This window comes from Brassica oleracea, chromosome C4 (assembly GCF_000695525.1).
Source record: "Brassica oleracea var. oleracea cultivar TO1000 chromosome C4, BOL, whole genome shotgun sequence".
Classification (NCBI taxonomy): domain Eukaryota; kingdom Viridiplantae; phylum Streptophyta; class Magnoliopsida; order Brassicales; family Brassicaceae; genus Brassica; species Brassica oleracea.
The window spans coordinates 37,849,465-37,849,823 of record NC_027751.1 but is presented as its reverse complement, the minus strand read 5'-3'; positions in this window follow the sequence as shown (position 1 = coordinate 37,849,823).

The following is a 359-nucleotide window of genomic DNA, read 5'->3' as shown; positions in this document are numbered from 1 at the left end:
TGATTCTCTCCATTCATCATCTTCCATTGCTTCTTCATAGGTCTTTGGGATGAAGTTTTGGTCGAGATTGGTTAAGAAGACTTGGTGTTGTGGAGGAAAGGTTGCCATTGAGCAAGTTGCTTGTATGGGATGTGCGACCGCATTGCTGTTAAAGTACATCTTCGTGTCGATCCAATGAGATGGAGTTCTCACCCTTGTGCTTCTTCTTAATGGATGTATTTGTTGGTCTTCTGCCATTGGGTCTTGTACCACTGGCTCCCCATGCTCTTCTTGGGTCTGTTCCTCACTAGCCTGATCTTCTTAATGTTGTTCCTCACACGCCTGATTTGTATCCTTTTTGTTTGGTCCATCTTGATCAT